This window comes from Neopelma chrysocephalum, unplaced genomic scaffold (assembly GCF_003984885.1).
Source record: "Neopelma chrysocephalum unplaced genomic scaffold, ASM398488v2 Primary Assembly neopelma1_97517, whole genome shotgun sequence".
Lineage (NCBI taxonomy): Eukaryota > Metazoa > Chordata > Aves > Passeriformes > Pipridae > Neopelma > Neopelma chrysocephalum.
In genome coordinates, this window is record NW_020926159.1 from 1,823,830 (window position 1) to 1,836,148 (window position 12,319).

The window sequence follows — 12,319 nt, forward strand, 5'->3', positions numbered from 1 at the left end:
TGTATAAAGTTCATCCTCAGGCATCTATAAAAGTGTGGCTGAAATCTAAGATGATAAATGCTGGATTCAAAACTGAAATAAAAGAAAAATCTCAAATTAAGCATTTAATAATAGATGTACACATTATGGTTTCTGTGTATTTTGCCCATCCAACATGTTAAGACATAAATTATCATCTATAATGTTATATTTTTAAATTTTTTTATTAATCCCACCTTAAGGCCTAATTTTTTTCATACCTAAGGATGAAATGGAATCAAATTTATGCCCAAGGGGGTTCATCAAAGCACACTTTTAGGGAAAAAAAATAGGATATAGTAAATACACACATGAATCTTTCCCAAAAGTCAGTCATTTTAGATGAATTAGTAGAATTTTAGTAGCCTTAATACCATGAGTATTCACATAACTTTCAGTGGGGTTATTTCCTTCAGAAAAGGACTGAGATGTTTCCCAGAGAAGCTGTGGATGCCTCATCCCTGGAAGTGTTCAAAACAAAGTTGGATGGGGCCTGGAGAAACCTGGTCTAGTGGAAGGTGTCCCTGCCCATGGCAGGGGGGTTGGAACTAGATGATCTTTAAGGTCCCTTCCAACCCAGGCCATTCTGTGATTCCGTGACAAGATTAAAGCGCATTATTTAAACCCAGCATTTTTCAGAGTTTTTGAAATGGTAATTCCTTTCCCATTTGAACCCCACTTTTATTATACCTACAGCTATTGAGGGCAGTCATACTAACCTGATAAACTGAAATCAGAAAACATCTTATTGATTGAAAAATTCACAGTGAAATATTAATGTTTGAATGATGGATAAATTACAAATCAAATTAATACTACTGAGATTACATGCTTTTGAAAATAATTCTACAGTAAGGTAGAAGGTAAGTCCACTCACCTTTATAGGCATAAGCAATTAAAGTTCTTAAGTTCCTGCATCCTGATTTTACAGCACTTACTCATTTAGGCACTAACACCAGATCTTTGAAGATCTGGTGACTTTTCCCCCTGCTAAAACACTGTTCACAGTGTGGAGCTCTGTAATCTCAGTGCTGTTATCACTTTATCTGTACACAACCCTTCAGAATAGGAATCTGCACAGAGATCAAGTTCTCTCCATAAAGGCCAGTACTGAATTCTTAGGGAAAGCCCCAACTTGGTTTTCTCTCCAACAGACCTGAAGTTTTCCCTGAGGTTACAACTAGACAACTGTGTTTTATGGCTACAGATAAACTTCACCTGCATGATCTTCTCCTAATCCTTTTTAAACTACTACAATTTTTGGCTTCTTCAGCACCTTGTGGCAACGAGATGATGAATTCAACACTTTAATTATGCACTATTAAAAAACTACTTCCTTGTGTTCATTTTAAGCCTGCCATCTGATAATTTAATTATGTGCCCCTAGTTTTTGTTATGAAAAAGGGAAATAATTGTTTCCATTCACTTTCTCCACATCGCTCATAATCCAGATTTCTATCACATTCCCCTTCCAGTTGTGTCTTCCCAGGTTTTTAGCACTCTGCCAGTTTAGTGGCAGTGTCTCCTCCTCATACAGAATTCATTCAGTTCTACAGCATTGTTTTTTATAACAGGGTGAGCACAACAGCAGAACTATCAATAACACTGTTTTCCTCAGATATTCTTAATTCCTTTAAAATCTAATCAGTTTTTAACAACTACTAAGCCTCGACCACTCAAGTTTGAGAGGTCTCCAGTGTAAATTTTTTTTTCTATGAAAAGAAACAGCACAGAGTTCATGCAGGTGACATTGGGTTTATCAGCAACAAATTCCACCTATTTTACCACCCAACCAATTCTGTGCAATATCTTGCCTGGGTCTACATAACCAGTATTTCACTCTCCTAAATAACTTTGCCATGAGCTTTCTCACTTCCCCAAGATCTTTGGTAGATGTTTCAAGTAACTTTGCTCTGGTGTGAAAATTAACTATTTCTACCCTTATTTAGCTGGTATCTTACAAGAAAGGATCTCTTCTTTATATCCCACTATATACTGTAAAGCTACTGAGACACTAAGGCTACTAAAAAGCCACTGAGCAATTTACCAGAGTAAAACTGCCAGGGTTCTTAGACAGAACCTGAAAATATGTGGTTTTGCAGTTTGAACAGATGATCAACACAAATTTTAAGTAATTCTGTGTTGAAACAATGTGCAGTATTGACATTTAATTAATAGTCACTGATTTTAGACATTTACTCATTCTTCCGAGAAATCTTATTTTTAATCAATAGCTATAGTCATTAAACAATCAGTCACAAAATCCCTATTTTGTGCTTGACGCAGAACAAGTAATAATAAACTACACTGAATACTGTTTGAATAAATTAAGTAGCAATACTTGAAAATAATAAACATTTCTGCTCTTCACATTTTTTTTTAATTCAAAGCACACAAAAATGAGCCATATATCACTGACACGGGATACAAAAAAGAAAGGGGTGATCAACTCTCACATGACGACTGAATTTTGTGTTTAGTCATGAAAGATCTAAATTGAAGTCGCATAAACAGAAAACTAATGCCACTGGCAAACAGCCCTGGCCTGTAACATTCTGTTTGGGATTCACTGGTTAAAGCAGAGGAGAGCTGAGCTCTGACAAAGGACGAGATGGGAGATGACATCAACTTCTCTCGGCAAATGAGCTCAGCGTGCCAGCGAGCTGACAAATTAGCCTCCAAAAACCACTAACAGTAGCTTACAGAGTCACAGCTGTTATCCTGTTTTGAACAACAAAATGTTGATCTGGGTTGAAATGTCTAGTTTTACAGAGGATTTGTAAGTGCCCTGGGTTTTTTTGATTTTTTTTTTTTTTGAACAAAGTAATAAGTTATACTGAGAAAGGCACGAGGGACAGGCAGTGACTGTGCTGTGGTGACTCCATGGTGATGTTTAATTGACAAGATTAAGTAGAGCACTTGCTTATGTTCTGCACCCTCCTCAAGTTTGAAAAAAGTCCCTAGAGCTACAGGCTCAATAGCAACACAAATCCAGTAATACAACAGTACCATATTCACTAGCAATTTCTTCAGCTAATTCAAGCAGTTCCCAGGATATTAACTTCGATAGTGGGGAAAAAAAAAGCAGAAGAAAACTTGGCATCAGGAAGCTTGTAGGAGATTTCTGTACAACAGATTTCTGTAGGGGGTTAAATCAACTGAAAGATGCTAATACTCTACTAAACAAATCTGCTTCAATGCAAATATTCTTGCAATGGATAAAATAAAAAAAAATTTCATATTATTACTTATCAGTTCAACTTTCTAAGATTGAACTGATACTAAGGCATCGGTACTTTACTTTTATGGCAAAGTATCAGGCAGTTTTCTCCATTCCTCAGTAAGAAAGAACTAAAAACTCTATTAGACACAGCAGAGACAAACTCAGTTCCAGTGTTGGTACTCCTATGACCCTCATCACCGGCACCTAAACAGCCCTCGACTGATAAAAATTAAATTTATTGATTTAAAAAAAGAAGCTGAAAAAACACCAAAAATTACCATTCCCATTTTACAGATGACAAACTAAAGGACAGAAGAATTTACTCACGTCCTGAAGGTTCAAGGAGGAGTCTGTGGTTCAGCCCCACAGCTCAACTCATCTTTCAAGCACCAGATTACAGCCCTTTGCCATTCTCTCTGCTTTTTTACAGCTCTTAATTCCATAAAATTGCAATAACTTCAGCATAATCACTCCTGCTTTATGGTAAATCCAGCCAAGACAAATGCACATCAAGTTCAAGTGACTACCCAAAGGCAACAAAAAAAACCACTGGTCAAAAGCTTGGACTGAAACTTTAAAGATCTAGTATTTAGTATCTAATAAAGACCTTTATTTAATAATGCTACCTAAGGCCTGTTTCTATGAACACATTTCCATACTTTTTTATCATCTTTAACTCAAGTGGAGATACTGTAACAGTGACCTAAATAAGACTGTGGGCACGTTAAGAGCTGAACACAACCACCTATTTTCAAAGGGAACTAAATCAATAACTACAGGGCCAATGTGTCAGGAGTTAAGGCCACATGAAGCTCCTGATATTCAGGTGAAGGAGACTTGTATTCTCAATCTATCACTTTCAGTATTGTGAAGGAATTTGGTCTCCACAAAGCTACCCACTGGAACCTATAGAAGGTTGCATAGGCTCTTCATCATAAAAGTGGACACACCGAGGTCCAAACTGTTAATTTTATTTTGGAAAATGCATACAATGAAGTTCATCTATGTACAAGAACACAGAAACATCACAGTAGACCAGAACACTCCTTTCAACCATGCCCCTCCTTAGGAAGTGATCAGTAACTATCCATTCCCTGTTTAAACCGAGGTATTTGATTTGTAGCATTGACAACATGACTTTGACAACATCCATCACTGACAACATGAGCTCCTTCACCTTATAAAGATGTAAAGATAAAGCTAAGCCTTTTCACAAAAAGTACACCTTTACTGAAGAATGACTGAGAAGTCTGTTTACTTGCTTTTTATTTTTTAAATTTTATTCTCTGCACCTCCAACCAAGCTATATATATATATCTGATACAGACAGTAACATATTCCTCCCAAGAGTACTGTGAAGAGAAGAAAATTATTAATATTTGTTAAGTATTCTCATAGTGTAACATGTGCCAGCAGAGCACATGAAAGTTAGTAATTCTTCATACTAAAGTTTGAATACTGTGCAGGAAAGATGGCAGAGAGCCAGAATGAGCAATTGCTAACGAGAAAAATCTCTGAATAACTAACTCTGAAGTTAGCAGCATTCCTTCCATGCAAAGAATGAGTCAGGAGTTCTAGGGATGAAAAAGAAATGCAATCAATAAACACTATTGTAATGTACCAGACACAATGGGGTTGGAAGGAGGATCACTGGAAACTTTAAAAGTCACTGTGCTCTTTTAATCAACTTATTCTTACAGTGTAGAGGTTTAGCTAAGCTTCCTTTTTTTTTTTTAACAGGGAACACAGATATAAAATAAAAAAGAAAACAAATCAAAAAACCCAAACCCACTATCAGCTGGGAATAGTTCTGTTTACAAGTTCTTCAGATTTCATCTCGAAATAATTAGGTAACCTTGTAGAGAATCTTTACTGTTTTAGCAGCAGATCTGTCACATGCCCAATCCAGGAATAGCTACTGACGAGAGTAGCAAAGAAAAGCACCCAAAGAATAAATGTCCTGTAAAATTCATGAATTCAAAAAAAGTGTCTGGGCATAATAATGTCATGTAATGAATGTCTGACTCTCAGTTTATTTCTGTTATTCAAAAGGAAAAATAAAGCTTGAATTACTGTAGCTTCTATACACAGATAAAACAGATATTTTCTACCCACATCAGAAAATGAGAAGATTGAATTGCATTCAGTTATGAATTGGATTTGTTCTTCAATTAAAAGAGAAGAAAAATAAATCATACTGAAGCTAAATGACAAACCAAAGGCTATTCCATTGTAATTTTGTCCAAAAGACAACTAAATTTGTTATTTCTTCAACTCTTTGATCATTATGTTTAGCTTGTAAAGATGCCACTTACTACTGCAAATACTCCATTTCTGAACAGACTGGTATCATTTTTCCCGAAACTGAAATACAAACATTCAGCTGCAAAGCTGCTTCAAACCCACACTGGGCAAAACTGGACTTAAAAAGCAAGAAAACATTGAGATGTTCATTAAAAAGAAAAAAAAATTAAAATACTCTGAAGAAGGTGCAACAATTAGCCATTTTACCAAATGAGCAGGATAAAGATGGCAACATAAAACAGCATAGTCTGCCTTATTCCCAAATCCCAGCAGCTACTGAAGTTTCTTTTTAAAATAAGATATAGTCCACCTATGCAGCAATAAAGGCACAAACTCTGAGAGATAAAACATTAGCCCATTTTATACCTTGCAGAGATTAGTTATTTCTAAGGGCCACAACCCTACAGCCCATGCCATGGGAATGAAGTCTGGCTCATGAAAAGCCACATTTCCGTTATCATTACAGTTTTTGGCAAAGCAGCAAGTGCCCAGAGCACTGTTTGAGCCGTGGGAGCACCAACTGGGACATCCCCAGGGGTCTCCCAAAGACACAAAGAGCCTGGATACAAGGAGCTGCTCTGGCATCACATATACAAAGTATGGAATCCAAAGGAGACAAATGTCATAAAGGGCAGAACTCCTATAACCAACCTCATCTAATGGATTTTAGTACAAAGTAAGTGTCACAGGAAATAATCTGTAATGTAGATCCCTCACCCCTAAAATAAAGATTTCTTTAAAATACCAAGGTCATAAAGTACAAAAAAAGAATTCCATGCAAATACTAACCAACCACCACACTCTTTGATATGCGAGCACATGGAACAGATCAGTTTGAGTCTTGAACTACTCTTCAGACAGTGATAACCTTGATTCCAAAGTCTTTTCAGGGCTGGAACAACTGAAACACCACACCAGAAGCAGAATGATTTCAGGAAAGAATTTAAAAGATACGAGTGAACTCTATTTCTTTCTCAGCCTGGACCAATTTATGACTATGCTGCTGAATTTTCCAACAACACTGGGTCCTGTTCCAACGTACTCCTATTCCCTTCACTAACAAGGAACTTGGCCATACAGTTCCAAAAGCAATTCAGGTGCTTAGTGGCCTGTCCTCACACATGCTGTAATCAGGAGGCAATTCCCAACAGTTTCTGGGCTGTCCATCAGCATCTTTTTGTGACAAAACAGAGGACTTCATCCCACCTAGCACCTCTGACCCCTCACACTAAACACAGCCGAGCAGCAGAGCCAGAACCTGTGTCCTGAAATGGAAACACAACAATTCACTTTGATTATAGACTGAGTCTCCAAGTTAAAAGAACCCAGTTCACCCAAACTGTCAATGCTACAAAGAACTAGTTCCACTGGGTGCTCACTAGACACTTCCCTCATGGAGCTATCAAGTGTATGCAGTGATTTATCTTCTTAAAACAAATGACTGTTTATCCATCTAAATGGAACAGAAACAAATAAAGTGATAAAATAGCTAAGTTTTAACAAGAAAATAACACATAGACTGTCTTATCCACACATAATATTTCATCAAAGCTTGTATTATTTATCTTACAAGATACAGGTCTCAATTCTGGCAATCAATCCACAAGGTCTCTCTAAAAAGAGCTCTGCTTCCTCACTTCCAGGGTTGGAAGGTCAGAGGAGGAAGAGCTGTGAGTGGAAGGAATGATGCCAATTCATTTTTGTACTTTTTCTCTGTTACCACCATTCAGTTACCAAGCAGTTTGTTATTCTCAAAGTATGACACACACACACAAAAAAAAAAACTTAAAAAGAATTGACACCTGCTTATCTGGACAACGGTGAATGTCCCATCTATAAATGCTGCCTTTCTCCCCCAGGTGTGAAAAATCAACCAACCAACTCTGCACACAACCCAGCACGCATTCGACATTTCATACAAGCATCTCCCATACTCTCCCAATGTCCCTCAAGTTCCACTTTTCTCTAGGAACACCTGCACAGGCCATTTTAAGTGCTGTGCAGAGAGAGCCCCATTCCCTCCAAAGGAGCTCAACACCACCCCAAACCCAGCCAGGCACTTCAGAACAAACTGGGTTTCACAGGCCCTGGGAGACCAGAGGGCAATTTTCTCCTACGTGTGCTGACCCCATGAAAAGAGGGACATCTTCTTGTTCTTCATCCTGTTCCAATGCCTTCATTTCTCCTCACCTTCAGTATTCCTTCTCTACAAAACTTTTTTTTTGTTTAAAGCAAAACTCATTAAAACCCAAGATTCTCTTCTTAACTCTCCTTCCAATTTTATTCCTTCCATGCCCTTCTCATCCTCTTTTCAACTCTTTCTCATGAATGATCTTCAGATCTCTTCTCCAACAGAAAACCACAATACATTTTTAATTACAAGGGAAAGCTTACACTGTTGACAAGCTGTGACAAAGTAGTAAATCCAGGTATTAAACACTTTAAAGAAAAAGAAGAAAAACACACAAAAAAAGAAAGAAAAAAGGACATTGAGAGATAAATGGGAGAAAGGATGGAAGTATCTGATTTTACATTTTTTCTCCTAGAAAATACTGTTTACAGATCTGAGGATCTCAAACTTATGTAAGTATCACAAACAGCACAGAAGCATTTCCCCTTGCATTCACTGCATAAGGAAATGTTATGGGGTTGGGTTTGGTTTTTTGGGGGGTTTATTTCCAAAAAAATTAAGAAGCAACCGTGATGATCAGCCATCCTGCTCAAGTTCAAGCAGAAACCAAGATCAGCCAATTGCACACAAATAACCAACACTCTTCATGCTGGAATATGTGGAGAAACTTAATAATAAAATTACAAGTAACTACTCTCACTACCCCATGAAGTTCTTCAAATCACTCATTTTTTATTACACTTCATTATAATGGGGTTTTTCCCCTCCCTCTTTTTCATACTTTTCTTAAATGGCTGGCTGCATATATTTAATTGTATATTCCTCAGGGCAGGGACTATTTCCTTAATTGTCTGTAAAGTCCACTGCGATAAACAACGCTCCTATGCAATGTTCAGTAATAAAAAAATTGAGTAATGTTTTGCTGAGAAATAGTAATGCATTAATTATGCAAGATTATCTGGAAAATACAGAACTAGGGAAAAAAAACATGTCGTTGTGGATCCATAACTTTTAAGCATCACTACCCAATGAATGGTTTATGATATTCCATTTCAGTATTATATTTAATTTCTCTTGGGGTATTTAAAAAACATCTGTTCTGAAAGCTACCAAATGGGTATTGTTTACTCAGAAATTCTACAGGGTGCAAGGCCCTTCTACACTGTCAGTTAAACATACAGTATTTTAAATACACATTATGGAGCCAACTGTTGAAGTAGGCACTTAGAATGCAAAGAATATTCTACACATTAAAATATACATGAAAAATACTGTCCAGGAGTTATAACATATAAAAAAATACAGATTCTAAATTCAGTATTTAATAACTATGCAATTTAAAAAAAAAAACATTTCATTTTTATTACTTACTGAACTAATTTCATGTCTTAAATCTACATTGCTGCAGACTTATACAAGCACAGAAGCTACTAAAATTGGTATAATTTTAAAACCAGAAGCAAATTTTTATTGCTGAACTATGCCCCTGAAAATGGGGTTGAATATAAAAACACTGACACCAAATCTGAAGAGTGTGAATACTCTGCTTTAACATTTTTTTAATATCTGTTCTCTAATCTTGACTGAGGTTTGAAAGTAGCAAGTCTGTATTTTTCCAGGGTAAATGTTGTGCAAAAGCTTTACAAACATAGATCTAAATCTGCAATTGCCATTACTAAAATAAATGAAAAAATCTATAAGCAGCAGTGAAACTGGCATGCAAATAAAAGAACTGTCAAGACATATACTGCCTAAAAATAAGCTTACAATAACTATTTTAAAGGCTGTGTGTGGTCTTACCCATATATTTTGGCAAGATGCACTTTCTCCAACCACAGCTAGATTCATCCAAAAGCAGTGGCACTGGAGAGTCTCTGTCTCACCTGTCAAACTTGAAGAACGTTGTTCAGCAGACCACCATGAGTCCATGGATAGGATCCACAGCACTCCAGCAGCTGTTCTTGATAAGTGTTCTCTGACTACAGAGGCAAGAGCTTCAAAAATGTTCTGTAAGAGGATCACCCTTAACATACATGCATTTAAAACCAAACAGAAACCAGAATGTATCTAGAACAAGATTTTCAGGGCATTTATGGCACAGCAGCATCAGTGATCTCATATATCTCTGTCCAAGATTTGGAAATGTTCACAGAAGATTCAAGTCTATTAAATTTATCTTAGAATTCAACTTAATTTATTTACCTCTCACAAACGACTACACCCTTCAAACGGCAGGCAATCAAATAACACAACTAGAACTCTTAAATCTTCATACAGTCAAGGAAGATGAACTTTCCTCTTCTCAGTTCATTTCCCACACACGACATGGAAAATATTTTCACACCAACCTACAAATAGATTAAGTGGGAAGAGAGGTAAAATGCTGCTTGGCTACAGTAAAGGTAAGATTCACTGAAAATGGGATGGAGCACGAAAAGCTGCCAGTTTTAAAACTACATAAGAGGATATTTTGCCAACCAGAAAAATCTAATGAGAGAGCTTATCTGAATTCTGCCTATATAAAATAACTTTGACTGCTATTAAAAAGCACATAATCACTAATTTCCAGAGCAATGTGAATATTTTCTAAAAATAGGTCACTACTTCTCAACTTCTGAGATCTGCCCTGGTTTAACTACCAGTAGCATTGTATCCCAGAAGCAAGAAAGGCTCTAGAGAGATTACTTTCACTTTTCCCTAGATATATTTAGTGTACTAACTAGCATAGTTAGGATATTATTTTTCTTTGGTTTTGTCAGTAGCATGTTTGAAATAAATTTTATTAAGTGGTAGTGTATGTAACATTGCATTGTGGGTAGCAGTTTCCTGCCTTAACCTAGCCACATCCTCAGCTGTTATATGAGACAAGTTTCCCATATTTTCTGCAAGTTGACTTTAAAAAAAAGAAAAAAGAAAAAAAAAAGACACAGGAGAAAATAGCTAGAAGGTTAGGATGATCTTAAACACCATATATTGACTGTTTAGAATGGGTGCATTTAACCAGAGGGCTTTTTCCTCAGTTGCTGTACAATCTAAAAGATATGTATTTGAGGAACATAAGAAAAGTAATACTTGCCAAAAAAGAATGTCTGAGCAGCAGGAAGAATCAAGGTGAGACACATCTGACCATTAAGATGTAGCCCCTTATTCAAAGCTTGATCAGGGGTTAGATTGTTTCACTGGAAAACATCTTTGCTGTGCCATGAAGAAGTGAGAGAGCTGGTAACTCAAAGGAAATGAAAACCATTTTTACTCCTTGCTATGATATAATGTACTCACTGGGTAAGAGATGACCATCTTCTTAATTTAAAGAACAGCTCAGTTTAAGGTTTAATGTGATCTTCGGTAGCCTGATTGCACTGTACAAAAAACAGACAACACTTGCTTACCCTAAAAATGTAACAGCACTTTTTCCCCTTTATGTGCTCAGTGGTCCCGGGAACTGTCCACTTCAAATTATATCTCACCTAGAAAAAGGTTCTAAGGCAGAGAACACAAAGTCATCATGGAAAGGCAGCAATAACACTCAGATGTTCATTGCTCTTGCTTGCAGACACCAATAAGTATCTTTTCAAAATGAAGGAATGCTAAAATAACTTTGCCGTTGCAAGTTTTTTTTAATCAAGTTTTGGCAGTTTTAGCTTTTGCTTTAACAGATTTGTATAAAAGTGGTATCAGCACACTTGAGCTGTCACAGAGATGTTGGAAATGAGAGGTCTACAAGATATCCAAGTCTAACAACAAAAGTTTCCTAAAACGTGCAAGTATTTGAAATCGAACAGTATGTTAAATGTATTGGCTAAGAACCATCAGAAAACACAGTCCTCTTCCTCCAAAAATTATAATTACTCCTCAGTTTGAAAAACAGAGCCAAGGGGAGAGGTTTCACTCCTTAAAGGAAAAAAAAAGAAGCTGCTCTAGTGGAAACAGATACATTACCAACACCCACAGGGAATACCTGCACCTGAGGAAACCGCACCAGCACTCAATGTATTATGAAAATCAGGATCTTGTTATAGTATATATCGTAAAACTTGCAAGCAAATGCAATTTAACAAGTTTGTCATCACGCTGTTCTAAGCAGAATATTTATACCATTCCAGTTGTAGCATAGAAACAAACATTTAAATACAAATAAACTTTCAGCAGGGTATCACACTGTTTATACGCTGGATGAACTTTTGAGTGACATAAGGCAAAACGTTTGGAAATAAGGCACAGCTTAAAAGTTCCAAAACACGTTTCAAAACCAGTGAAAGATGTAATTATCTTTTAGTGTTGCATTACAATTGACTTTTAAGATTTCATTTGTCGTCAAAAATCAAGCTCATAGTTTACCAGAGACATTCCTTAGCATAATACTTCCTTTGTGAGCGTAATTGTGACTCAAAGCATCCCCTATGGAACCCAGAAGCGAACTTCCATTTTCGCAGATCTACCTTTTAAACAAGAGCCTGTCAGGAGCTCGTCTGCAATCAAGGCACTGGTTTATACAGTGGATTTTCAGGATTCTTGCATCTGTTTCATTAGAAGTGCAAACTAGACCAAAAGAAGCCATTGGTCTCACAGGTACTTGGTCTCCAAGTTTGGCTTTAAAATGTCTCTATACTAAAAAAACAGCCTTTTTTTTCAGTGACACTTTC

At 36.7% G+C, this 12,319-nt stretch overlaps 2 protein-coding genes across 11 annotated transcripts in view; one reads left to right on the top strand and one right to left on the bottom strand.

Moving 5' to 3' along the window:
- Positions 1-12,319, bottom strand: part of SUPT3H (SPT3 homolog, SAGA and STAGA complex component) — a 308,865-nt gene that overhangs the window by 250,359 nt on the left and 46,187 nt on the right. The window lies entirely within an intron of this gene.
- Positions 12,135-12,319, top strand: part of RUNX2 (runt related transcription factor 2) — a 226,550-nt gene continuing 226,365 nt past the window's right edge. The window contains exon 1 of the mRNA XM_027672658.1: positions 12,135-12,245. The gene's annotated coding sequence lies outside the window, so the exon portion shown is untranslated. The remainder of the gene's footprint in view (positions 12,246-12,319) is intronic.